The 27,083-nt window shown below is 45.6% G+C and overlaps 1 protein-coding gene across 8 annotated transcripts in view; it reads right to left on the bottom strand.

Moving 5' to 3' along the window:
* Positions 1–27,083, bottom strand: part of LOC134602633 (sodium- and chloride-dependent betaine transporter-like) — a 210,192-nt gene that overhangs the window by 73,412 nt on the left and 109,697 nt on the right. For 2 of the 8 annotated variants that reach the window (XM_063447719.1, XM_063447715.1), the window contains exon 1: positions 15,932–16,050. The exons of 4 other annotated variants lie outside the window; for them this stretch is intronic. The gene's annotated coding sequence lies outside the window, so the exon portion shown is untranslated. Of the gene's footprint in view, positions 1–10,924; positions 11,031–15,931; positions 16,051–27,083 lie in introns of those variants that run through there. 2 more of the 8 variants (XM_063447716.1, XM_063447722.1) reach the window with 1 other exon arrangement.

Below are 27,083 nucleotides of genomic sequence, written 5' to 3'. Positions count from 1 at the left end.
CAGTTACATGATACAAATTATGTTATGGCGTACACATAAAAATCACCTATTTAAGAAACCAAATAAGGGGATTCAGTTCTACCATATGGCCATTTCGTGTTAAGCCCACCACTACTTCACAGTACCCCAATATCGGTGGGTCCTACACTAATTCCAAATGCGGGAGACAAATTAGTGCTAAATAAACTAAACTGTATTCAATTAATAAATTGTAAGAGCATACAAAATACAAAATTCATGTGATAAAAGCAATTAAAAACAGTGTCAAACCTAAACAATTCAAGTGTTAGTGCTTGGATGAACATATTCACAAAGCAAATTATATAAGTGCAGTCACGCACAGTTACAGACAGTCACACACACATAGTTACAGGCAGACAGTTACACACACAGATACAGGCAGTCACACGCAGTTACAGGTAGACAGTCACACATACACACAGTTACAGGCAGTGGCGGATCCAGGGGAGAGCAACGGGGCAATTGCCCCTCCCCCTGAGATTTTACAAGGCGAGGTTCTCCCCTGCCGGCTAATGCAGGTCTGGCACTGTCCAAGCGCAGGCCCTGCAATGTGCCTTCATGAACCAGAGGGGAGATCAGAGATCTCCATCCCCGGTCCACTGGCACCGTGCGGGCAGCCGGGACGGGAGAGAGGACCTGGGAGCTCAGCCTGCAGCTCCACCGGGTCCTTCTCTCGTGAGCACAGAGCGTTGCTGTGGTTACCACAGCAACGCTCTGGTTCTCACGAGAGTCAACTCTAGCCCTGGAGCTGCGGGCTAGAGTTCACTCTCACCACTGGGACCACCAGGGATTCCCCATTGGACCACCAGGGAATGAGAAATTTCCCCCCTCCCCCCTTAGTAAAGGTAAGAAGGGAGGGGGAAAATAAATATATTTATTTTATTGAATAAAAAAAATACATAATTAAAAAGCTCCCCTACCCTCCTTCCCCCCCATACACACACTGTCCTACACACACACACTGCCCCCCATACACACACTGCCCCACAAATACTGCCCCCATACACACACTGCACCACAAACACTGCCCCCATACACACATTGCCCCACACACAAACAGCCCCCCCATACACACACTGCCCCACACACACATACAGTGTCCCACACACACATACAGTGCCCCCCATACACACACTGCTCCACACACAAACACAGTGCCCCCATACACACACTGCCCCCATACAGACACTGCCCCCATACACACACTGCCACCCATACACACATTGTCCCCCATACACATGTACACTGCCCCCATACACATGTACACTGCCCCATACACACATTGCCCCCCCACACACATTGCCCCCATCCACACATATACACTGCCCCCCATTCACACACTGCCCCACACACACACTGCCCCCAAACATACACTGCCCCCATACACACATACTGCCCCCCATACACATATATTGTCACACACACACATACACTGCCCCATACACACTGCCCCAAACACACATACACTGCAAGCCTCACACATACTGCAAACCTCACACACACTGCCCACCCTCATACACACACTGCCCCCTCACACACACAGCAGCTCTCTGACACACACTGCTCCACACATACACTGCCCCCATACACACACTGCACCACAAACACTGCCCCCATACACACATTGCCCCACACACAAACAGCCCCCCCATACACACACTGCCCCACACACACATACAGTGTCCCACACACACATACAGTGCCCCCCCATACACACACTGTCCCACACACATACAGTGCCCCCACACACATACAGTGCCCCCATACACACACTGCTCCACACACAAACACAGTGCCCCATACACACACTGTCCCCATACAGACACTGCCCCCATACACACACAGCCACCCATACACACATTGCCCCCCATACACATGTACACTGCCCCCATACACATGTACACTGCCCCATACACACATTGCCCCCCCCACACACATTGCCCCTCTCCACACATATACACTGCCCCCCATTCACACACTGCCCCACACACACACTGCCCCCAAACATGCACTGCCCCATACACACATACTGCCCCACATACACATATATTGTCACACACACACATACACTGCCCCATACACACTGCCCCAAACACACATACACTGCAAGCCTCACACATACTGCAAACCTCACACACACTGCCCCCCTCACACACACTGCAGCTCTCTGACACACACTGCTCCACACATACACTGCCCCCTAACACACACATTGCACCCGACATAAACTGCCGCCCTCACACACTCACACACATACACACTTCACTGCTCACACACTGCACCCCTCACACATATCACAGCAGACCCCAGGTAAGTTGTCAAACTGTCCTAAAAGGTTTGACTACTTACTCTGGGATGGGGTCCTGGCACTACTGGCACCGTAACCACTACACTGAGCTGTAGTGGTTATTGTGCCTGGATTATTTTTTTAAATAATCTACAAGTGCCCCTTCCGAGATCAGGCTCTGGATCCGCCACTGGTTACAGGCAGGCAGTCACACACAGTTACATACAGACACAGACAGGTACCTTTCTTCATTATGATCTGGAGTGGGAAGGAGTGGAAGCAGTTCACTCCCTGTTTAGCTGTTATGGAAGTTACCGGGCAGTGGGTAGAGGCTGCATTTAGCTCTGCCCCCACCTCTCTTATTTCTGGATCTGCCTCTTCACCACCAGCCTATGCGAGTTGTGTCAGCCGCCCAGCGCCCCATAGCCCCTGCATCCATAAACCAGCACAGACAGCCACCTTAGGGTGCACCGGCCAGGGGGGCGCTAGATTAGAGTGACCGACAGGAGGTGAGCGCACAGAGCTCCCTCCTGCCAGTCACTCAGTGTAACGTAACCGAGCGGACCGCGGTACAGGAGCTTCTGATTCCTGTACCTGGCTGGACTGACAGAAAGTGCTCACTGTCAGTCCGGCCGGGTACAGGAGTCAGAAGCTCCTGTACCGTGGTCCGCTCCGCTCCAGCATGCTACAAGAAATGTAATGAGGCATGCAAGCGAGGGGAGCGCACCACTAAGGGAGGGGGAAGAAACACTAAGGGAGGAAGGGGGAGGGAGAGAGGAACACTAAGGGAGGGGGGAGGAACACAAAGGGAGGGGGGACACTAAGAGACAGGGGACAGAAGGGAAAAGGAACACTAAGGGGGGTCCACTAAAAGAGAGGGAAGCGTGGGGAGAGAAACACTAAGGGGGGAGAGGGGAGGAACACTAAGGGGAATGGGGTGGGGGGGGGACCACTAAGATACAGGAAAGGGGAGAGGACCACTAAGGGAGGGGGGAGAGGAACACTAAGGGACAGGGGAGGGGAGGGAAAAGGAACACTAAGGGGGAGGAGGGAAACCACTAACAAAGAGGGAAGGAAGGGGAGAGGAACACTAAGAGGAGAGGGTGAGGACCACTAAGGGGGGGAGAGGAACACTTAGGGACAGGGAGAGGAGATGAACACTAAGGGACATGGAGGAGGGAGAGGAACACTAAGGGACAAGGAGGAGGATCACTAAGGGGGGTGGAGGAACACTAAAGGACAGGGGAGGGAGGATCGATGAACACTAAGGGACAGGGAAGAGGACCACTAAGGGGGGGGGGGAGGAACATTAAGGGACAAGGAAGGGAGGGGAGAGTAACACTAAGGGACATGGAGGGAAGGGGAGAGGAACACTAAGGGACTTGGAGGGGAGAGTGGCACACATGGGGGCCTGAGTGGGGAGAAAGACACACAGAGGGACATGAGGGGGTAGAGAGACACATAGATGGGGCTGGGGATGTAAGAGACACACAGAAGCGCCTGGTGGTGGAAAAACAAAGGAACTGGCAAATATATAATACAGAGGAGTCTTTATATTGTAGAGGAGTCGGGAAGAGGTTAACAAAAACAGATGCAGCTGTGACAGTGCCACTTAAAATAAAATAAAAGTAACAAAAGTAGTAGCTGTTTTTATGTGCTACACACAAAATGTCTCTTACCAGAAATGTGACAGATCAGCTTTAATTTGTGGCAGACAAATAAGAATGTGTCTACACTCATTTGCTTTCACAGTTTTTTTGTTTTGTTTATTAAATGACATGACTATGAATACCAAACAGATTCCCCATGCCGCTGCAAATGTAACCAAATATGAATGCATCAATTGACAGAGCAACCTTTGTCTATTATGTGTTACATATTTTTGTGTGTGTTTTTATTTTGTGTATATTTTCGCATAAGGATGAGAGGTTTTATGTCACCAGGGTCAGGATCACCACTTTCTCATAGAGGCAAAAGTAACCTGCTTATACAAACATGTATTAGAAATAATACATGTTACGACACTCACCGCCTGGAGAGTGAAGCCGCCGTTTAGTCGATAATCCCCTTTCTCCAGAAATGCAATTCCAGCATAACCGATCATAAAACTCCCGACCGGAGCATACGAATGCGGTAACTCCCGATCAGCAATCCATCCGAAATCCTTCCACAGCTAGAAATAAACGAAAACGCTGTCCCAATAGTCAATCCCTCCACAAACGAGACAAAGCTCCGTTTTGAAGGTCAAGCAGAATGTGTTTAATGGGGGCTACCTGCCCAGTATTTATGCAGGTCTCCACCAGGTAGACACTCCCCTAGGGGACCTGGTGGAAGACTGTAAAATATATTAAACAGTAGCCAATCACAGTGGCTATAACACAAGCCCTTCCCATTTTACCCATAATACATCTCTTCCTATCCTGGAGATAATTAGGGAGAAACCAAATTAACTCCGAGGATAGGAACCATCGCCATTTTAAACACAAACACAAAAAATGCAATAAAATACATAAAATCAGAAGTACCGAATATATAGTGTTCGTGCAACGTATCCCCAGATAGCCTGGATCTGAGGGCATATTCCTACCGAATAGCGCTCAGGTCCGAAGTACACAGTCCAATCGCCATGGAGTCAAAGTCTCTCATAAGTCCTTCGGTATACGAATGACTCCATGGGACGGCTATCTGGGTAAGTTCATACGGATGAAGGAAACTCCCGAATGGAACAGTGTTCGTATGCCTCCAAGGGAATAGAAGGGGAGACGGCCGTCTCCAGCGGTGTTCGGTAGATAAAGAGTCCGTTTTTAGATCCATGGGTTTTGCACCGAACACCGCTGATTCGCCTCGTGTCCAAAATGGCCGCCGCCTCGTGGTCGGCATACGAACGACGACCACCCGTACGAAATGGAATGGAGAGGTGTTTGCGGTTAACCACAGCGTTCTAATTTGTGGCCAAGGTGTTAATGAGCCGCACACTCCTCTCCTGGGTGGCCGATGTTCGGTAGTTTTACTCGGTACTTTAGAAAACATACGAACAACAGCGTACGGACAGGAAATCCACGAATCCAATGAAAACAGATGAACCAGCAATACAGGTCTATGCAGCAGGGTTCGTCACACGGCTCCCCCCTTGTGGAACACTCCGGCAGACCCGGCTTGGCCCTTTAGCGGGTCAACTTGGGGATGACCAGACTAGGAAGTAGCAAGGACGTCGGTTTGCCGTGATAACCCATCTGCGTTCCCATTCTGCTTACCGAGTCGGTAGCTGATGGTGAAGTTATATGGTTGTAATGCTAAACTCCACCGCAGCAGTCTACCATTGTCTCCTGAGACCCGGTTAAGCCAAACAAGGGGATTGTGGTCCGTGATAAGGGAAAATTCCTGTCCATACAAATAGGGACTCAATTTCTTCAATGCCCAGACCAGGGCCAAACATTCTTTCTCCACTGCCGCATAACTCACTTCCCGGGGTAACAGCTTTCGACTGAGATATGCGACAGGGTGTTCTCCTCCATCCTCCCCGACCTGGCTTAGCACAGTCCCCAGTCCATACATGGAAGCATCTGTATGAACGAGAAAACGTTTGTTAGGAAGTGGGGCAGCCAGGACAGGGGCATTCACGAGAGCCTGCTTAAGTGCTTGAAACGCAGCTTCACAAGCTGGAGACCACAGGACCTGCTTAGGGAGGTTCTTCTTAGTCAGGTCTGTCAGGGGTTTAGCTATAGAGCTATAGTCGGGGACAAAGCGTCTGTAATACCCTGCAGTCCCTAGGAAGGCCAATACCTGGGTCTTAGTGATAGGTGTGGGCCAGTTCGCGACTGCCTCTATCTTGGCCGGCTCTGGTCTCTGGCTCCCACACCCCACCCTGTGACCCAAGTATTGTACCTCAGCCATGCCTAGATGACACTTTTCTGGCTTCAATGTCAGGCCAGCGGCCCAAATTTTATCCAGTACTACCCCTACGTGCACCAGGTGTTCCTCCCAGGACTCACTGTAGATCGCAATATCATCCAGGTATGCACAAGCAAATTCCTGGAAGCCATCAAGGAGCCTGTCCACCATCCGTTGGAAGGTAGCTGGGGCATTCTTCATCCCAAATGGCATAACCTTAAATTGGTATAAGCCAAAGGGGGTGACGAAGGCCGACTTGGGGATAGCGTCCTTGGCCAGGGGAATCTGCCAGTAGCCCTTACACAGGTCTATGGTGGTCAGATAGCGTCCCCTGGCAATGCGGTCTAATAATTCGTCTACCCGTGGCATCGGGTAGGCGTCAGTGGTGGTTCTTGAGGGAACCCGACCCTGGTAAAAATCCTAACCAGGGCATCAGCAACTGTCTCTGCCTCTATGTTAGACAGCGCTACTGCCTCTGGATAGCGAGTGGCATAGTCCACCACGGTGAGAATGTATTTCTTACCAGATGGACTAGCCCTGGCCAGTGGACCCACAATATCAACGGCTATGCGGGCAAAGGGCTCCCCAATAATAGGCATCGACATAAGCCTACCTTTTGGGTGGTCCCCCCGCTTCCCTACCCGTTGACAAGTGTCACACGTGCTACAATATATCCGCACAGCCTGGTTAATTCCTGGCCAAAAAAAATTCTGCATAATCCTATGGCCTGTGCGGCGGGACCCTAGATGTCCGGCTAGCGGGACATCATGCCCTATCCGCAGAATCTCTCGCCGGTATTTCGCGGGCACTACCAGCTGTCGATTTGGCGGAGGGGCAACACTTTTCTGGGACGGCTTAGGGATCCGATATAACCTGTCCCCCACCCACTCATACCGCTCCCCCTCTGCTCCTTCTTCTCCAGTGTCTGCTCTGCCCCTATACCTCTGGAGAGATGGGTCTGTCTGGGTTTCCCTCCCGAACTCCTCTGGGGAATCCCAACTAGCTAACGTCTGCCCTGGGGTGTCAGTCGGGGAATCGGTTCTTACCTGGGTCTCAGCAGCAGGTGGGCCGGTTCCAGCAGCACGGGTCTGAGCACGGGTAGTCACTGGATTGGCTTCGCCAGGTCCCATAGTAGCATAGGCAGAAATCAGAGGGGCCAAATCATTTCCCAGCAAAACATCGGCAGGCAAGTCCTTCATAACCCCCACATTCACATGTCCAGCTCCCGCTCCCCAGTCCAAATGAACCCGGGCAACAGGTAGACGGAACACGGCGCCTCCTGCCACCCTTACTGCCACAGTATTCCCGGTGTGTTGGTGTTCCGAAACCAGGTTCTTTTGGAGCAAGGTCATAGTAGCTCCGGTGTCTCTTAGACCAGTGACCTCTTTCCCATTCAACTTAACGGTCTGCCTGTGGTGTTGGCGGTTGTCCTGCTGAGCTGCGTGAACTGGGTCTGCTTCGTGAAGGAAACCCCAAAACTCCTCCTGCTCAAGGCAGTGAGCAGACAGCTGAGGTGGCTGCTGGGCTCCGCCGGCTGGGTTTCTCCAGGACGGTGCTTGGTTGGCGTGGTTTAAAGGGCATTCTGGTCTTTTATGTCCCATCTGCTTGCATCCAAAGCACTGGACCTGGTTGGAGTAACCCCGTTTGTTGAATCGGGCTGACTGCCCATGGTTGGTTGCTGGCGGTATAGCGGGGGTACGTTGTGCTGGGGGGTGATATAGGTTGGTGGTTGGAGGTGCTGCCGGTTTGTATTCCACTCGGGCAGGGACCTTGGCTGCTGTCTGATCGAGCTTACGGGCATCAGTGTATTCGTCAGCCAGACGGGCAGCTTCATGGAAGGTAGCGGGTTTACGGTCCCTGACCCACTCTCGAACCCCTGCAGGTAATTTGTCAAAGCAGTGTTCTAGCAGGAACACTTGCAGCACCTCTTCCCCAGTTACCGCTCGACACCCTGTCATCCAGTGGGCTGCCGTGCGGTGTACCCGGCATGCCCATTCCACATAGGAATCACCAGCCTGTTTATTATTGTCTCGGAATCGCCTCCGGTACGCCTCAGGGGTAACAGCGTACCGGGTCAAAAGGGCATCTTTTACTGCCCGGTAGCTAGTGAGTTCCTCCTCTGGGATGACCCGAAAAGCTTCACTGGCCCGGCCGGATAATTTCCCAGAGAGGATAGGAACCCATTCTTCTGCGGGCACCTGGTGTAAAGCACACTGTCGTTCAAAGTCCGCCAGGAACCCGTCTATCTCTCCTTCAGTCTCAATAAAAATTTTAAAAGCAGCAAATGGTACCTTTTTCTTCCCATTGTTATTATGGGGTACCTCTGCTGCTGCAGCTCCGCTTCTCTGGAGCGCCTGTTGTGCTGCTACTGCGGCTTGTACTTGCACCTCAATATCCGCTGCAGGGTTGGGGCCAAAGTGTGCCAGCCTTATCTGAACTGCCCGGTTAAACGCTATCTCCTCGGGGGTTAGATCCAGCAGGCCAGGCACATTAGCTATCTCCCTTCCCTGTGCTGTATCCATCTCTACCAATATAGCAATAATCTCTCTTTTCTTGAGATTGCTCGCTGATCGTCCTCTGCGCTCCAAAATGTCTTTAAGGGTAGCACGCCTTAATTCCTCATATTGCATTTCCAATCCGGGGTGTGTAGCTGGCCTTCAGGGCGGTGGGATTCATCCCGTCGCTTGCCACCAATTGTTACGACACTCACCGCCTGGAGAGTGAAGCCGCCATTTAGTCGATAATCCCCTTTCTCCAGAAATGCAATTCCAGCATAACCGATCATAAAACTCCCGACCGGAGCATACGAATGCGGTAACTCCCGATCAGCAATCCATCCGAAATCCTTCCACAGCTAGAAATAAACGAAAACGCTGTCCCAATAGTCAATCCCTCCACAAACGAGACAAAGCTCCGTTTTGAAGGTCAAGCAGAATGTGTTTAATGGGGGCTACCTGCCCAGTATTTATGCAGGTCTCCACCAGGTAGACACTCCCCTAGGGGACCTGGTGGAAGACTGTAAAATATATTAAACAGTAGCCAATCACAGTGGCTATAACACAAGCCCTTCCCATTTTACCCATAATACATCTCTTCCTATCCTGGAGATAATTAGGGAGAAACCTAATTAACTCCGAGGATAGGAACCATCGCCATTTTAAACACAAACACAAAAAATGCAATAAAATACATAAAATCAGAAGTACCGAATATATAGTGTTCGTGCAACGTATCCCCAGATAGCCTGGATCTGAGGGCATATTCCTACCGAATAGCGCTCAGGTCCGAAGTACACAGTCCAATCGCCATGGAGTCAAAGTCTCTCATAAGTCCTTCGGTATACGAATGACTCCATGGGACGGCTATCTGGGTAAGTTCATACGGATGAAGGAAACTCCCGAATGGAACAGTGTTCGTATGCCTCCAAGGGAATAGAAGGGGAGACGGCCGTCTCCAGCGGTGTTCGGTAGATAAAGAGTCCGTTTTTAGATCCATGGGTTTTGCACCGAACACCGCTGATTCGCCTTGTGTCCAAAATGGCCGCCGCCTCGTGGTCGGCATACGAACGACGACCACCCGTACGAAATGGAATGGAGAGGTGTTTGCGGTTAACCACAGCGTTCTAATTTGTGGCCAAGGTGTTAATGAGCCGCACACTCCTCTCCTGGGTGGCCGATGTTCGGTAGTTTTACTCGGTACTTTAGAAAACATACGAACAACAGCGTACGGACAGGAAATCCACGAATCCAATGAAAACAGATGAACCAGCAATACAGGTCTATGCAGCAGGGTTCGTCACAATACATATCCAAACTGCATGTAACATTGGCAGCTTGCTAACCCTGGCATTCAGGTATGCTGACGCTGTTTTGACCCCACCCTATCTGTGGACGAAAACCTGGAAGTGATTGCAGGTGATCGCCGATTGGAGATCATGGTATTGGAAATCATGACAGCTTGTCTGTAATGAGTTTGTGTACGTGTCACTGAGCTTGCCTGTAGCGATCTTGTGTGTGTCAGTGATGTATGTTGTGAGCTTGTGTGTGTTTGTATCAGGGATCTTGTCTGTAATGATCTTGTATGTGTTTAACAATGAGTTTGTCTGTGGTAAGCCTGTGTGTGTCAGGGAGCTTGTGTGTATCAATAGGTTTGCCTGTAGTGAGCTTGTATGTGAGCTTGTCTTTAGTGAGCTTCTGTGTTTGTGTGAGTGAGCTTTTCTGTAGTGAGCTTATGTATGTGTCTGTAATGAACTTGTGTGTGTCAGGGAGCTTGTGTGTAGTAAGCCTGTGTGTGTTTGTGTTAGAATTTGTCTGTAGTGAGGTTTTGTGTGTCAATGAATTTGTCTGTAGTGAGCTTGTTTGTATTTACCAATGAGTTTGTGTGTAGTAAGTCTGCATGTATGTCACAGTGCTTGTGTGGTTGGTGAGCTAATCTGTAGTTATCTTGCATGTGTGTCAGTGGGCTTGTCTGTATTGAGCTTTTGTGTATGTGTCAGTGAGCCCGTGTGAGTCAGAGAGCTTCTGAGTGTTTCAGTGAGTTTGTCAGTACTCAACTTGTGTGTGTTAGGATGCTTGTCTGCAGTAATTTGGTGTGTGTGCCAGTGAGGTTTTCTGTGTGTGTCAGTACGTTTGTGTGATTTATTCATGTGGAACATACTTTTATATGTATATGTAATGGAAGCCTTCATTCTTTGGCACTTGGAGAGAACTGCAGCCTCCCTCTTACCTACTAGGGTCCTTTGCCTCAAAATGGGCTCTGTTTTTCGGGAGGAAAGTACACGGTGACCATCTGGAGTACTTCTCTCCCCACTGTTTCGGGTTTACCACATTTACCCAAGTGATTCTCAGGACTATGGAGCTTCGTTAAGATATTGGGGTTCTGTGTTTTGAAAGAGGATTTTGCAGACTGTCTTGCACCTGGTTAAATTTATGGGAAAGTTTGTATTATTGTACAGGTTTCCTGGCAGCAGGGAGGATACAGGTTTCATGGCATGAGTCATTTTTTGTGTTACACCTTCCTGGTGTAAGTAATTAATCAGCTTCTGAAAAACCTGAATGCAGTGTTTTATCGCCTCCAGCTAGGTGCCAAGAAAAAAACTATCGTGGGGGGAGGGGGTGGGGGGGGGGGGGGGGTTTGAGTGTGAACACCTTGTCCTGTGAGACTTTTGTTTGTTTATTTGTTGATGTTATTTTCTCCAGGGACTTGTATGTCCTTATTACAGGACCTGCTTCCTCCCTTACAAAGCAGTTCAAAACCACCACCCCGACCATGTTGGAGACATGGCCCTTTTCCCCATTATTCAGCTGATACACAGCTCCAGAGAGATAAGAAATGGACTGGAACATATTCATCCTCACCTCATGGTTTCTGCAGTAATTGCCTTCCTGACAAATGCAGAAGTGCCGTTCAGCGGCCATGTGTCAATGTGTCTGACTCCTGCAGCATGTTGGTGGACGCCTGCTACTGTGTATCCACACCAATTTGTAACGCCACGTCCGCCCACGGTTGTGACGATGTCGGCGTGCGTGTGATGTCAGGTAAAGGACGTGCACACACGTTCAGGGGTCAAAAGCCGGGTACAGCCAATCGGATCTGAAGAAGGCTTATTTAAACTCCTTTTTCCTTTTCCTCATTGCCCTGTAGTGGTTTACTGGATTACTGTGGAGGAGTTTCGAGGAAGACAGAAATTTTGGAGGTGACTAAAAAATAGCGGTATTGGGAAATTTGGTATGGTTAGAGAACCCTAACTGGATCTTGAAGGAGTACCAGAGCTAGAACTGAAATTTGGTCAGTCTGACTAGCCAGGTGTGGGAGCAGGAAAGGGAACCCTGAAGTGCTGCTGGACTCTGTCTACAACTATTGGTGGCGCTGGACTCTTGAGTATCGGCCAATGAAGTTGCAGCCACCACTCCAGCAGAAGAGCTGGCATCAGGGCAGAGCATTGTTAGTCTCTGCCCACAAGCACATGAGCATGTTAGCCTTGTAGTTGTGGATGGTCTCTACATCTGGATAACAGGGATGTTGGTCAGTCGACCCAGGTCCCCAACCCCTTGCCATGGGGGCCCCAGCCACCCTGACATCTTCCCAGCAGCAGAGTGAGTGACCAGGAGATGGTGCAGCTGGCCCACTTCCACAACAGCAATAAGAGTTCCAAGGAGGGGTGTTCGACATCCTCAGTCTGCAGTATGTACCAGGGAGAGTAGTTGAGCGGGCTCTCTCCCCAGCAGTAGAGGAATGACCATGAGGGATGCATGTAGCATTACTCCCCAGTGGCCATGTGTGTAACAAGGAGAGCAGCTAAACAGGCTCTCTTCAAAGCGGCAGAATTTACAACAGAGAGAGTCTGCATTCGGAACTTTTTTCCTGCAGCTGAGAATGTATCCTATGGTTTCTCCCCCCGGCCACAGAAAGAGCAGAGGATGCAGTGTGCATCACCCACCAGCATCAGATTTGGGCAGCAAGGCCAGAGGAAACTTTTAAAGATAACTGCCCAACCAATCCTGGCATAAACCTTTTGGAGGTCAGGTAATGGGTACTCCACTGGGGAGGGGAGAAATGTAACGGAAGCCTCCATTACCTTGGCATTTGGAGAAGACTGCAGGACAGCCTCCTTCCCATTGACTATGTGCCCTAACCTAGAATGGGGTTCGGGTTTAGGAAGGCAGGTACTACTCCTCCCTCCCATTTTCGGGTTACTATGTTTCCCAAGTACTAATAGCCTCTCAGGACTTGAGCTCTATTAACCCCTTCCCAACTGAAGACGAAAATTTCCATCATTTACTAAAGTTAACCCCAGAACGCCGCAATCGCGGCAATTGCAGGGTTAAAGGAGCACCGGATCATGCTGTCCCTGCAGCAGTGATCGCTCTGACAGGCTGTCAGAGCAAGCACATGTGCTGCAGGGACTCACGATCCGCCTCCCTGCGCTTCCGGGTTCTGTGTGAAGTGCAGGGAGACGGATCAGAGCTGATCTGCTTCCCTGTAAAAAAAATAGTTAAAGTTAAATCCCACCCCCCTTTACCCATTTAAAATAAAAATTAACCCATTCCTTTGCAATTGATCACTGACTACAGGGCAGGGATTACATTTTACTGTCATCTGATTTTTTTTTAACCCCTGAGGGTTATGTTTGTTTTTTTTTAACCCTCAGGGGTTAAATTTATTTTATTCATTAATATAAATATTGTAAAATTAAATATTTAGCTAGCTGGGATGGGTGGAAGTTAGTGGGCAATTGGGGGATTTGGTGTTAGGCTAACTAGGGGTTAACGTTAAAAGTTTTTAAATAAGCTTTAAAAAGTTTTTTAAAAGTTTTAAAAAAAATGTTTTAGTAACGTTTAAGTAAAAAAAAAAAATACCACCCCCCTTTACCCAGTCCAAATAAAAATTTACCCCTTCCCTGCCGGTTTATCACTGCCTACAGTGATCAAAATACAGATCACAGTATTATACTGTGATCTATTTTTTTTAACCCCTGAGGCTTAACTTGTATTTATTTTTTAACCCTCAGGGGTTCAATTTATTTAATTAATTTAAATATTTTATAATTATATATTTTGCTAGCTGGGGTGGGTGGGAGTTATGGGAAAGTGGGGAATTTACTGTTAGTGCTGCTTACTGCTAGTGAGGGGTTAATGGTAAACATTTTTAAAAGTGTAAAAAAAGTTAAGAAAGTTTAAAACATTTTATAAGTAAAAAAAAAGTTTAAAAACAAGTTTTACAAAGTAAAAAAGTTTTACAAAGTAAAAAAATACATTAAAAAATGCTCATTACCACTACACTTGGAACATACTAGCGAAATAATGATCCCACGCTAAGGTTCACAATATGCCTTTTGAATTACCCAGTGGTGTATTCTTTATAAATAATAACTCCATCTACAAGAGAAAAATACTGCCTAGTGTGCCATCACATTAACTGTGAGAACGGAACTGTATAAAGTGAGGAAAAAATAAAGTTAACCTACAAGGGTCTAAGTACCCATAGTGAGAAAAGTGTCCCTAAAGTGAGCAAACAAATAGTGAAACGAAAAAATGACGAGCCAAAGCCCAGGGGTACTTAGACCCGTAGGTTAACTTTATTTTTTCCTCACTTTATACAGTGCCGTTCTCACAGTTAATGTGATGGCACACTATGCAGTATTTTTCTCTTGTAGATGGAGTTATAGATTAGAACACCCTCGAAGGTGTTGGGAGAATAATAGGGACCAGCGCAGAGCTTTTCTTCTTTACAAAGACATTAGAGGAGCTTTTTGGCAGTCCCCTAAACGCATACCTCCTTTTGTATATAACCCACACTAAGGGGTTACTTGTACTTGCATTATTGATTGCAACGTTGTAGCTGCAACCCTCTCCCCTTCCTTATTTATACTGTCCTAGTGTCTCTACGGGATTTTTTCTTTTGTTAACCCTTGATGGGCGACTTTTTAGTTGGTGACATCTTGCTAACAATAAGGATCTAATAAAGACAATTATCAGGTGATCACTTTGCAGGAGCACCAATTGATAAGATATTAGGGAGCTGATTCTCCCCTATATATTCCCAACAGATATACATCGCATTACTGTAGAGCCTTGTAGGTACAGACCTCCAAGTTGTCTAATATATATCATTCTTGCCAGCAACAATATTTCCTATTCACATATTTATTCGGGTCCAAGCCCTTTGGTGGACTGGCACCACCTTCTGACCACTCTGTCCATTAGTCTCAGAACTCCTCCTTTTTCATCTATACAGGGGTTTGAGATTACTGGGCAATTTATTCATTGTTTCTAGAGACTATTATACCCAGGTTTTACCACTTGCTGTTTATATACTTCAACCAATAGGTTAAAGTCTTATGGTAACTATTCTTCTACAAATAGCGCAGCCCTTAACTCCTCTTTATTTTTCCTATTTTACTAAGGGTCTTGAGGGATTCCCTTGTTTAGGGTTGCTGCTTCCATCTCTGTTATCAAGCGCAGACTGATCTCCTCTATTTCTAATACATATATGTATGTATATTTGCCGTACTGATGCCAATATTCGGATGTCTGCATGAGCATGGAGGATTGATTGCCCTGCTTAGGGATACCCCCCTAAGCAGGGCAATCCTCCATGCTCATGCAGACATCAATAACAAGAGATAGGGGGCAACCTGGAGGGTGGGTGTTACAGCACTGTAGCACTCATGGATTGCCTGGAGCAAACTGCTGCAAGTAACAATATAACTGCTACCATAGCACAAAATTATATAATCTATCATTATGATAAAATATGTATTAATTGCCTTGGGAGTGGTTGTTCTTTAATGTGAACCTGTCATAACAGATTCATTAAAAATATATATATATATATATATAAACACCCATACATACAGAAGCACACTATGTGACACAATTATTATGGGGCTGGAAATATTTTTCCACAGAGCTGCATTGTATTCCCAGTCTAGTCCTGTACATAACAATATATAACAATATATCGGAAAACAATATATAACAATATATACCTGCAAAAAATATTCCAACATTTTAAGGAATATTCACAAACAATATATAGCAATATGTATAACAATAGCCTAGCATGTTGAGGAACATTTATTAAACCAAAACAGGTACTATTCTGGGCAAAGTGCTAAATAGGAGCAATCACCATGGAAACAATTAGAACGTTCACCATGTACCATTTTACACCTAGAATAGCACATCTGAGGTATCATCTCTTTATGGGAGACTCTGGCATGTCACTTACCTCTTCCACTGTATCTCTCTCTCTCTTTAGTGTGTATGAAGAATATATATCCCAATGTCATACCCCAGCTTGCTCCATAGTCCAAACTGAGATTAGTAACAGGTTGTTCCCCTGCTTTTTCTTTGTACTCATCTCAGGGTTAGCACTCTACTGTCCCAGCACTGCTTGCCTGTCTCTGCTAGCTCCGCCTGTCTCTTGTGATTGGTAATAGCTCACTCTAAGCCCATATCTCTTTCCACTGTATTTGTTCTAATTGTCTAACCTTCTCCTGGGCTCCGGTTTCATTAATCTTGGTTTTTTTTTTGTCTGTTTTTTAATTCTTTATTTTTGTAGTGCATTGCAGGTAACATAGAATATCAGAGACGTCACAAAGGGTAGCATTAAAGTGTGTCAACAATGAATCGCTATACATGTCTGTATATATGTCTGAGTTACTTCACAATTTTGAAATGATAATATTAGGTAACACAAACACGGTTAGATATTAGACATACGATAAAGCAAAAACTCAATTCTAACGCATGCTATCTAGTACAATGTACAGGCTGAGAAGGATTAAAGGCTAAACTCAAGAATACAATCGAAATAATACAAAATATTAACTTATAAGGTTAGCCTTGCTGAGCTACAGTGCTTGCAGTGTTGTGGCCTATTGGAAATAGGTTTCTATAATCAGTAATCCACAGATCAGATTAAACCTTGCCAGCTCTTGGCGAGACACATCCCCGTGGTAGATCCCTTAACCAAAGGGCCAGCGGCCCAGACAGACAAATGCCTGAGGGGTGATCAGTGCGCCCCCAGGACAGCAGGGTCGTCAGTTGCAACCGAGGTACTCCATTGGCTATGCTCGCAGCAGGCCCCTTTCTTTTGGAACGTGGATGGCAGTCCTGATGTTTGTCGGCATCCCACGCCTGAATCTTCTGCGTTGCTCGGAAGCAGGGGTATACTGTGCTCCACCGCCATGGGAGTGCACCGGCCACCGCAGAGAAATGTAAGCCTTTGGTGTCCTACGCCTATTCAGCCTGGTTGGTTTCCGGAAGGAAGCCCTCTTGGATATACCTCCACTCCGGGCAGAAGGTGTGTTTTGCCACGAGGTCGGAGGCATGGTAGGTGCCAGCAAGACTGTCACAGTAGTACTCAAGCGATAGGTGAGTTTGGACCAAAATTCATCAGTCTGTCTAGTTTATTCAACATGCCGGATTGCTGGTCTCGAGGCGTGGGACCACATGTGGCGTCCGCCATATTATTAGAGGCAAGATGGTGATAGACCTCTGGAATCTTGCCACCGCAGGACCGATTAGAAGTACCGGGATAAGACACACAATGGGGAACATTAGGGCATAAGATACACTAATGGAGGTAAAACATTTAAAAGAAGGGATACAACACACTGTGTTCCCAAAAATCCTTGCACCTGCCGGCCCTGGGTAAATGGGGTGATTCTTGCCGGATCTCAGGTGGGTGATTGTTATGGTATAAGCCGGTGTAGTAAGGGTTAATACCGTTCAGGAGATTCACCTTTCGAAGGGAGCAGCAACTCACGAACAATCAAACCCACCGAACTGGAAACATACGAAATCCTTCTCTCCTTGATCAGGTAAACGAATAATCCACAGTAGCAATTCCCCCCAAGTACGAGACGAGGCTCCGTATTGAGGGTAAAACAGGAATCTCGTCTTAATGTGGGCTACCTGCCCGGTATTTATACAGGCCTCCCATCTGGTGGACACTCCCCGAGGGGACCAGATGGAAGACTGGGACAAAAGTGATACAGTAGCCAATGAGCACACTTTGGCTATAAACACTCCCCTTTACACCAGGTAGAACTTCCTCTCTATCCTGGGGATAATTGGGAAGTAGTCCAATTATCTCCCAGGATAGAGACAAAACGCCATTTTACATGGGATAATAAAAAGACATAAAAATACATAATTGACGACACAACTGTTTAACCAAGCTTGTTAAAATTATAAAAATGTGCAGACTCTCATGCCACTGTTAAACCAATGTATATCTTGCAATACGCTGTTGTGGCGCCTGTTGATTCCTTGTACTCACCTGCACAGCAAAATAAAGAATTTAAAAAAAAATACATAATAGGAAAACTACCGAATGGATTATATGCAATATGCAATAACGTATCCCCAAATAGCTTAGATCTGAGCGCACATTATTACCGAATGGCGCTCAGATCCTATACCCACAGTTCAATCGCTATGGAGCCAAAATCTTTCACATTGTATGGAGGGGCTCCATGGGATGGCTATCTGGGGTAAGTCCATTCGTGGAGAAAGTGCCGAACGGACCGGCGTTCGTATGTTGGAAGTCAGAAGAAGGGAGGTTGGCAGCTTCAGCGGTGTTCGGGAGAAATACTATCCATTTTTAGTTCCATGAACTCATCGATGAACACCGCTGATCATTCGTATAGTCAAGATGGCCGCCGCCTCATGGTCGGCATACAAACGACGACTACCCGGTCTGCGCTTGATAATTAGGAAGTGTCTGCGGTTAACCTCAAAGTTCTGATGGGGCCAAGAGGTCAACAAGCAGCACACTTCCCTGCTGGGTGGCCGGTCTTTTGGTAGTTTGTTTGGTAGAAACAAGGGAATAACAGGGGGACCGTACGGACAGGGAAATAGCCGAACAAACAGACAAATGGAGGGAGAATAAAAGTAATCGATAGACAGATGGTTCTGTAACAGTGATAGTTCAGGTGCAGTGTGAGTCCCACACTGGGCAAGCAAGTCCTGAGGTAAACCCAACCTGAGGTGCCACAGTAGTGCTGCTGAGCTCTGGAAATCTTGAATGTAATGCCATTTCCATGCAGGTTAATAAGCACATGGGCTAAATGCCAGCGGAAACGGATGTCATGTCATTGTAGCAGAGACGTAGGTAGTCTAACCGTAGAATGTCAGCGACATGTTTCTTAAAGTGGAAAGGTGAATTTACTTTCAGAGCTGTGAGGACCACAGCTTTGTCTTGACTTTGGCTTGTTGCAGTTGAGGTCCCTCGAGACCGTAATTAGTGCTTGGCAGGTTTGGGGATCTGAAAGAGTTAATCAAGGGTAACCGCTTTGGCCTTTTCAGCACTCCAATGCATCCTGTTAGGCCCTGTAATTCACCGTAGATCGCAGTTACATCCACCAGAATATTCTTGTGCAGATCTGCTAACAGTTCCTTTAAGACCGCGGTTGTTACTGGAGAGAAATCCAGTCCTGCCTTGCTTGTCGGTAAGAAGTCATCCTCTGCATCACCAGGTAAATCTGCATCGTCAGAGAAATATGATCAGCCCCACCAGAGGGCGGCCATCTTGGGCCCACTTGCGCCATGTGCCTGCTTCCACAAGTCCCTGAGACCAGCTTTGTTTTTTTTTTATAAGCACCCCATGTTGTTCAGATCGTCCAGGGAGACCACCAGGTCAGGTATGGAAAGTAAAAGCTCAAAACAAAAGTAGTTTTTTGAGCTTCAGGCTAGTGCGACCATTCGCTTCAATGGTCGGGCTCTGCCTCCCAGCAAATGTACTTTTAATAATAATAAAACATTTTAATAAAATATCCAATTGATGGAGGAAGGGTGCATTACATTTAAGCCTTGCATATATATCCCTGCAGGCTGATAATTTGTAGATTATGCTAGCTTTAGTGCGCCTATAATCTTAATTTGAATAACTACTCAACCAGTAGCAGCATGAGTAAACATAACAATGACCAACAATAAAAACAGAAGAGAGGCAATATAAGACCTATCCGACAAAAGCACCTCCTCTTTCATAAAATATAAAAACAGAATACAAACAGAATTGATAAAATAAATCAATATGCAGAATAACTGGAACAGAAGGTAAACTTGATCAGGAAGAAACAAGGCCAAATCCAGGAAGGCCAAACGGAGAAGAGATCCACGCAGAATGGTCTCCAGACTGTGCTCAGTGCTCAAAGACCAACCTGTATAGCTTCCAGTCCCTCCCTTGACTGGAGAACCAATCTGCCATAAGGTTGGTTACTTGGGGTAGGTATTCCACCATGAGCCACACCTGAAAGGGTCTGAGAGGTAACTCAGCCCAGGCAGTTGAAGTACTGGACTACAGATGTGTTTTCCATCTGCAGCAGGATGCAGCAATCAGTGACATGGTTGGCTAGACTGCGAAGTTGCTATGAGTTCCAAGCAGGTGATACGAAAACCCACTTCTGCGTTCAACCATGGACCCCTAGTGGAACGATTTGTGCAGGTAGCTCCCCAACCCCAGAGGTTGGTTTGGATTCCACTACAAAATCTGGTGAAGGCCCAAAGATGCAAAAAATATCAATAAATTCAATACCGCACTCAATATCAAAATTTTATAAAAAAAAAAAAAGAGTTAGGAGTCAATAATGTATATGCAAAAAAAAAGAAGTTCATTTATTATACAAATTCTATATATAAATTCATGGGTAAGCAATCTGATGATCTCCTTATAAATTCATAAATTTTACCAACTTCCTTGTATATACATCCCAGAGTATGTCCAATTATTTACAATCTATGTACATAATATGAATGGAGTTCAACAGTTCATAGGTATTTTCAGGTGGATCCACCACTGAATAGTTCTTTATATTAGAAGTAGTGATGTCGCGAACACAAAATTTTCGGTTTGCGAACGGCGGACGGGAACTTCCGCAAATGTTCGCGAACGGGCGAACCGCACGAACCGTGCGAACCGCCATAGACTTCAATGGGCAGGCGAATTTTAAAACACACAGGGACTCTTTCTGGCCACAATAGTGATGGAAACGTTGTTTCAAGGGGACTAACACCTGGACTGTGGCAATCCGGAGGGGGTTCCATGGCAAAACTCCCATGGAAAGTTACATAGTTGATGCAGAGTCTGGTTTTAATCCATAAAGGGCATAAATCACCTAACATTCCTAAATTGTTTGGAATAACGTGCTTTAAAACATCAGGTATGATGTTGTATTGATCAGGTAGTGTAAGGGTTACGCCCGCTTCACAGTGACAGACCAAACTCCCCGTTTAACGCACCGCAAACAACTGCAAACAGTCCATTTGCACAACCGCAAACTCCCCATTTGCACAAGGTTTGATACCAAGCTAGCCATGTCCCGTTCCTTGTCCTCACTGATGTCATTGAAGGTCTCTTCCTCCACCCAGCCATGTACAACACCAAGGGTCCCTGAAAGGTGACAACAAGCCCCCTGTATTTTTTTTTTAAATGTACACTAATGTTACACCAGATATGAGTTGCACTGGTGTGACACTGTGCCCTGGCAGGCCCTGAAACGCACACATGTGAAGGAAACTGGCTGCTATTATTTCACAGTCAAATTTCTAGGTTTTTTTTGGTAATGTACACTACTGTAACACCAGTGATTGGCCCACGTCATGCCTACGTCCCCAAAACGTTCGTGTGTGGGGGTGCTGGAATGACGTGGGCCAATGGGAGCCTGATTCAACTTTTGGCTCCCACTGCCCCTTTTAGAGCGAGCTCGTGACTCGAGCCGTGCTCCTAGTGCCAGGCGGGCCACGTGACCGATCACTGCGGTCAGTGCACGCGGCTAAGTCAGAAGAGGAGATCAAGCCGCATGCGGCTCGTGTGGAGGCAGGAGTGATCCAGCCACGCGCGGCTTAAGCTTAGGAGCCAAGTCGGTCCCAGGATAAGGTAAATACAGCCACAACCACTTATCCCAATCACACACCTTTCCTAACGTCTTATCCCATTAAAAGCATATTACCGCGTATTTAATAAAACAGATAGGCCCCCTACTTCATCCAGGTTACCGATCGATGGTTCGATATTCTGAGCCCTCTCTGATTTACTGTACACGACTATTCAATATTCCCACAAATTTTATATAGCATTTTATGTTTGTTTGAGACCACCTTAAAAATATTGGAGATCGCTAAAAATCATGATCACTATATACTTTCTCTACAAACCTCTAAAACGAACCAAACTACTCATTAGACTTGGGCACTTCAGAAATATTCGTTTCGTATGAATGTATTCGTACGAAAAAGAAATTAGTTTAGTCAGAACCTGAAATTTTCGTACGATATTCGTTTTCCATTCGTTTTCGTACGATATTCGTTAATATTTTCGTTTCGGATAAACTCATTTGTTCATTCGCCATGATTTAATTGAACCAAATTAATTGAATACATAAAACTATGTTCCCTAACTAATCCCTAAATACCGAATAGCTTCAACCGAACTCAGTATAACCATTCGTTTCAAATTTTGTACATTGATCTAACAGCATGGCATTGAATGTTGTATGTCGTTTAATTTACGCCTAAAACTCCCGAACTCACTCCCGAACCGTCTAATGCGCGAACGCTGCCAATCGCATGAAAATGTATTGGCACTATCAGTAAACTACCGAACACCACTTACTACAGTCATTCGCATGGCGAATGACATTGCAAATGCAATGCATTGCTTTTGCTTAGTTTTTTGGGCTCATGAATCATCATGCTTCCCTGACAGGTGGTACTGGAAACACAGTATCATTTTATAAGAGAGTGGGAAAGTAGGAGCCAATTAAATAGGCTTTTACATACTGCCAGACAAAACTGTAAAAAAATAAAAGTATCAACTCAAGGCAGTCCTTCAATGCAAAATCTATCCAGATTTTCTATAGGCCAGCCATTCAGCCATTTTGGAGCTCAGCCAGCCCACCACCCTGTCAGCCATTTTAGGCACTTTGATAGGGACCTTGCCAGAAGTGGGTACTGTTATACACGTGAGACATCGCTGAATACATATATGTGTTTTATTGCAGTAAAAGCAAACCGTATTATGACATTCACAGTTAAAATGTCATGCAGAAATAAAAAAAGAAATCTTATTTCCTACCATTCTTTAATATATTATTCATATTAAATTATGTTTTATACCTGTGAATTATAGTTCCCAATCCCCCAAACATGAGCCCAGACTTCATGAAGGGGTAAAAACGGTCTGTTTAATGGTGGCCCCAGCTCAGCCTTTTATGCAGGTCCTCCAGCAAGGTATACTCCCACATGGACCTTTTTTCACAATGTTAATCACTCCCACAGAAACAGTAAAATCCCTCCCCTCTATCGTGGAGATAATTGGGTTAAGTAGCCATAGAAAACGTAAAGGATCACTATAGTGTCAGGAAAATAAAGCGGTTTTCCTGACTCTATAGTGCCCTGATGGGGGCCCACATAGACATAGAATACATAGATGCCGCATTGACCGCTACTGCCTGCTGGCGCTGACACAAGTGGTGCAAGTGGCATGCCGCAGCTGTGATTTCAGAGCTGGAGCATAGACCCCTCGACCCTCTTATGCAGCCATTCTTCTAGTATAACAATCCACAGTGGATCGGCAGACTGTAAACTCTAAACCCCAGTCCCAGTTGGGGAATTATGGAATCTGGTCTCAGGCTGTAGGCAGCAACTACTATCACTTTCAGCCAGGCACTGTATTGGCATCTTGAACATTTTCCTAGGAAGAGGACTGACATTTAGGTGTAACACTGTTGAAGAACTCGGCCTTGGGTGATGGGAGTGGCCATCTGTAGCCTATTCACCGTATTCAACCTTTTTGGAATTTGGAATTTTCCTAATTTATTTTGATGAGCCACCACTGGCGGGAGTATCTGCAGTAACACAGGGTGTCTGGAGGGAGTATCTGCAGTAACACAGAGTGTCGGGGGGAGTATCTGCTGTAACACAGAGTGTCTGGGGGGAGTATCTGCTTGTAACATTTATATGCACTAAAAAAAAAATTGAAAAAATAAAATAAAATGGTTGCAGCTTCCGAATTAATCTAAAATGGATGCTGTCCAGTAGGTGGTAGGGTCTGCTAGGGAGGATGTGCTGCTGATTGGCTGGAATGTGTCTGCTGACTGTGAGGTACAGGGTCAAAGTTTACTCAATGATAAAGAATAGGGGGCGGACCGAACATCGCATGTGTTCGACCGCGGTGGCGGACGCAAACATGCTATATTCGCCCCTAGTTACCCACCCCCCCACCCCCAAAAAAGTTACCCCCTACCTACCCCCCTCACCCTAAAAAATAGTGAGGGGGGAATAAAATAACTAACCTGTAAAGAAAAATTCAACTTACCGTTTGACATCTTCTTTTTTCTAAAATCTTCTTTTTGCAGCCCCAAAAAAGGCCAAATAAAAAGCCATAAGAACCAACGCAATTTAAAAAAAAAAAAAAAAAAAACGAGCGCAAAAAAAATAATCCATCTCCACCCATGGAGGGCTCCGTGTCAGTGTGTATCAGGGATCCTTAAGATAGGTGTCAATCCATATCTGCCAAGTGACCCTATGTAGGGGGAACAGTCCCTATTCTGCTCTGTGTCAGTGTCTGGGGGGAGTATCTGCAGTAACACAGGGTGTCTGGAGGGAGTATCTGCAGTAACACAGGGTGTCTGGAGGGAGTATCTGCAGTAATACAGAGTGTCTGGGGGGAGTATCTGCTTGTAACATTTAAATGCACTAAAAAAATAAATTGAAAAAATAAAATAAAATGGTTGCAGCTTCCGAATTAATCTAAAATGGATGCTGTCCAGTAGGTGGGAGGGTCTGCTAGGGAGGGTGTGTTGCTGATTGGCTGGAATGTGTCTGCTGACTGTGAGGTACAGGGTCAAAGTTTACTCAATGATAAAGAATAGGGGGCAGACCGAACATCGCATGTGTTCGCCCGTGGTGGCGGACGCAAACATGCTATATTCGCCTGGAACTATTCGCCAGCGAACCGTTCGGGACATCACTAATTAGGAGTGATCCATAAGCTTCTAAGAATTGCAAAAAAGTAAAAAACTGTAGAAAAATGAAAAAATAAAAAATATATAAAAAAGGATCAAAAGAAACGGCACCAAAATAAAAGAAAAAGAAAAAGAAAAAATCAAAATAGCAAAAAAAAATATTTGCCAAAATCAGAATAATAAACATTTCAATGTATATTTAATGAAAAAAGAGAGAATAAAAAACGAAAAAAGAGTTGGTTTGATCTCACCAATTGAAGATTGCAATGCCAAGCTTCCAAATAATAACAATAGTGGTAGGATGTCCAATAGTTATGACAAAGTCCCTTGATCTGTCAACAGAGGAACCAGCACTGAGTGTATCCGATATCAGAACCCTTTCATGTCGTACAGCTGTGCTGGGTATGTATCCATGCTGAGTTGCTCCTACCCACATCCTGCTTAATCCATGACAGTTGGGCGTCCTGCTCAATCCAAGACCGCTGGGCTGCGTGCTCGGGACGAACCAGTCCCTTCAATGACCCCTGTACATAAAACTGAAAAAGCAACGCTTATATTGCTAGGAAGTGCGGCAAACAGTCATCACTTATACTCGCATCATATTACAACACAAAAAACGTTATTGTTACTACTAAAAACAATACACAACAGTAAAAACCACATCGAGCAGATTACAGTCACCTAACCCAAGCAATCATAGAGAGGATAGCATAAATGTAGATGTCAAAGGAAAAGTATTCTAAATTAATTAGAAAGTTAAAGTCCCAAAGAGGACATAAAAGCCGAAGGGGAAAGAAACAAAGGATTCAATAACAGGTGGTCAAATTGCACATATAAAGTCCCTTAATGAAAACAACAAATAATGGTCTTATAAATGCATATCTAATGGACCAATGCTCATTCATCCTGCTTTACATTTATGTATAAAGATATAAATAATATTCTTATCTTTATCACTAAATCCAAGAATATACTGGATAAGAGATTATATTCACAGATCAGTCACTCAAACTGATCCCTAAGCCTTAACTGGGAAACTGGGAAAGTAATCTATAAAGCATTCACCCGTCCTATATTGTAATGACCGACTGATAATAATATTGAAATCAATCCAAAAGGTTGCTATTTTACAGTATACCTACTCTGTATTGTTAACTGGTGTCAGAGGTGAAAGTATGCCCCAAATTGTCCCCAATATTTTCCACATACAAGATGTCCGGTGTCAATAAAAAATGAAAAATGAAAAATAAAAAAATATAAAAAATGAAAAAAAAAATTCTACACCATGAAACAAATACCAAGACTATAATGTGAATTAATTGTATACAAACATTAATGTAGAAATATGGCTCACCAATAATGTAGTGTCCCCTAAAGTCCCTGGATATTCCATGTGAGGGACCCTGCGTCGAAACTGCCAGGTAGCGGACCTATAAAGGTCGAGTTTTTGCCGCAAGAGAGAACCGGACCAATGATGGTCTAATGGGAGCACTGTAGGGAGCACAAGATACAAATCAGCTTAACTTACACAGGAGTATAACCTAATGCTGAGACCAACAAGTATAGAACCTAACGTCATAAAAAGTGTTTCAAATCGTAATCCTCATTGAGTCCTGAGGGTGACAGTGTTTCTAAGACACTGATCCACTTGGTTTCCCTCTGAAGGAGGAGTCTCTGTCTATCACCCCCTCTCCTCTAAGGGGGTACTCTATCAATAACTTGAAATCTCAGTTGGTTAACTCCATGTCCGTAAGTCTTAAAGTGTATGGCCACCGGCGCTTCACTAGTACCTCGCTGTAAAGCTGTCCTGATACTCCTCTTGTGCTCCCCTATTCACTCTTTAACGGGTCGGATGGTCTCCCCCCACATAAACATACCCACACGGACACTTAAACACCACAAAATTAGAATCAGCATAAAACCCATTCACAGGGAATTTCTTGCCGGATCAATGATGGACAAAATATTCCACCTTTATCACACTACTACAGTGTGAGCAACCTAGACATGGGAAAGTGCCTTTCTTAGGTTCTGAAAAAAATTAGATCTGCCTCTTAGAACTGCCAATATCCGATTTAACTAATACATCTTTCAAGTTGGATGCCCTTTGATATGAAAAAAGAGGCGGGTTCTGAAATTCCAAAGGCAATTGAGTATCTCCTGCAAAGAGTTGCCAATGCTTCATTATAATGTTACGTATCTGTTTAAGTGGAGTGTATGGGGATATAAATGCTATTCTATCCATTTTATTATCTCTTGGGGAGCCATACAGCGCTTCCTGACAAGTTAAGCCTTGAACCCTATCTCTTTGTGTCTAAATAATTTGTGTGGGATAACCCCTCTCCATAAATTTCTGAGACATAAAATCTATCCCTGACACTACTTTTTCCTCTTGGGAAATAATCC

The sequence above is a fragment of the Pelobates fuscus genome, chromosome 3, assembly GCF_036172605.1.
Source record: "Pelobates fuscus isolate aPelFus1 chromosome 3, aPelFus1.pri, whole genome shotgun sequence".
Taxonomy (NCBI): Eukaryota; Metazoa; Chordata; class Amphibia; order Anura; family Pelobatidae; genus Pelobates; species Pelobates fuscus.
This window is presented reverse-complemented; position numbering and strand designations above follow the sequence as displayed.